Source organism: Orycteropus afer, unplaced genomic scaffold, assembly GCF_000298275.1.
Source record: "Orycteropus afer afer isolate SDZICR_OR568_19922 unplaced genomic scaffold, OryAfe1.0 scaffold00123, whole genome shotgun sequence".
In the NCBI taxonomy this organism is placed as follows: domain Eukaryota; kingdom Metazoa; phylum Chordata; class Mammalia; order Tubulidentata; family Orycteropodidae; genus Orycteropus; species Orycteropus afer.
Window position 1 is genome coordinate 4356616 of NW_006921710.1, and position 2242 is coordinate 4358857.

Consider the following 2242-nt stretch of genomic DNA (forward strand, 5'->3'; position numbering starts at 1 on the left):
AACTAACTTTCTTCCCTCCCCTTCTCAGCCTCCTTCTCTCGCTCTGAAGTTGCTAAAACACAAGCTCCTCTGGCCACACGCCCCTTCTTGAAGCAAACCTCGCCCCCCTTCCTCTCCTCCCCCTCTTGCTCGCCCTCGCCTGCCCCCACCGCTCAGGCTGCAGCTCGGGCTGCTGGGGGCGCCCTTCGAAGGTGGCGGGCGGGGGGTGGTCCCTCGCCAAGTCCAGCTGGAGAGTAGAGGCGGGAAGAAGGCTAGAAGGCAGAAGAAGGGGTATCCTCCCTTCACCCTCCTACTTTGTAAGGAGCGAGAAAGTTTCTTTTTTTAATCCCCCAACAAGTGTCTGGGAAGTTGTTGGAGGAAGGATGGGCAGGCCCCCCCTTCCACTTATAAATTCTCCTGTAGGTGGGGGAGCGGCTCTGAGCCAATTGACAGGGAAGATCTCCAAACTTTCCGTTTCACCCTCCCTCCCCCCTACTAAGACCCAAAGCCGCCCCCTGCCCCAGAGAAGAATTCAAGTCTTTAAGCACCCTTGCCCACTCCACCTGGCCCCAAGGTACTGTCTCCTGAACCCTCAGACTTCTGGGATGTACATATTTGTCTTTCTCTCTAGGCCCAACACCCTGAAGGCCACCCTCAGCATGCTCCAGGCCCTCCCCAAGGAAAATCAGCCTAGGAGGAGTTTTCCCTACAGAATGCCTAGTGTACACACAGAGGATAGACAGCCAGACTGACAGATGGGTGACAGGGAAGGGGAGAGGCAAGCTCGTATCTTCGCTCTTGTTTTTGTTTTTCAAGGAAAGCGCAGAAAAGATACCCTCAATGAGCAGTGAGCCTAGCTGATACTCTAAAGCCTCCAGATGCCACAGGTCTTTACCCAGGAGGACTGCTTGCTGGCCTGTCCCTCTGTCCTCACTACCATCAGCATGGGGCATGATGTCATATCTGCAAAAGCCCCACCAGGAGAAGGCCTTCACAATGTCCTCTCTGGGCACTTAGGTAAGCAGCCTTGCTCACTCCTGCGAACACCTGCAGAGCCCTAGCCTAGGTTCTTCCTGTCAATGCTCCCCCACAGATAGGAATCACCCCCAAATGAGGTTGAGTGTCCCCCCAGGTGGCATTAGCACAGTGGCCCATCAAGGCACCCTCGTGGTTAGGTTGAAGGTTTGGAGATAATGAGATTGTTTCTTCCTTGGAAGCTGCCCCAAGGAGTATCCAGTGAGAAAGGATTGGTGAAGGGGACAACAGGCTTCCCTCTCTCAGGAGAGCCCAAAAGCATCACAGGCAAGAACCCAGCCCGGGCACCAGGGCTCCCTGGCACTGCCCACACTGTGTTACAATACAACTTTCTGAAGGACTGAGCAGGGTGGGGCTGCTATTGGGGCTTGGACAGCATCTGAGGGCCCTGCCCCTGCTTGGGCACCCGGCAAGCCCACAGAGTGGGGATTTTGCTCCCAGGAAGAGCATAGCCTAGTGTTCGGAAGAGCTTTGGTGTCACAGACTAGGTTCCTGGCCTGGCTGTGCCATGCACTGTTGTGTGGCTTCAAATATGTCCCCTCCCCTCTCTACACCCCAGTTCCTCACTGGTGAAATGGGCCTAATGAAGTACCTATCCTTTGGGCACTGTGGGGATTCAGTTGCAGGTGAAATCCTGGGCCTATGACCTAGAACACAGGGAAAGTTCTGTCAACATCAGTTCTGTCAAAATCGGTTCTGTCAGGGCTGGAAGGGCTGAGAGATCATTCAGGTCCCATCCCCTTGGATGGGTGACAAATGAGGAAAATGAAGTAGCAAGGGCTCCTTCTAGAACTAGGAGAACCACTAAGATAGTTTGGTCAGATGGGCAAAGTGAGGCCCAGAACCGAGAAATGTCATGTTAAGGTCTCTCAGTGGGACCGGTGGTCACAATGGTTTCCTTTATCCTGTGCATATGGAGATGACACTGCCCAGTGATTAGGTGCCTGGGCTCCGGCATCCGCCTGCTGAATTCAAATCTCAGTCCTCGAAATTCCTATCTGGGACCGATAGGCAATAGACTTAGCATCTTTCTCTGTTGCCTCGTCTGGAAAAATGGGTTGTTCACATGATTAAATAAATTGATATATGTGGGACACCTGGCACCTAGTAAGTACTCAATAAATGTTAACTACTAATATTATTGGCCACTCCTCGGAAGGAAGGTTGGGCAATCCTACTTCCGTAGTGATACTGCCTCAAAAACCCAAGGAGGGGTCGCTATGAGTCA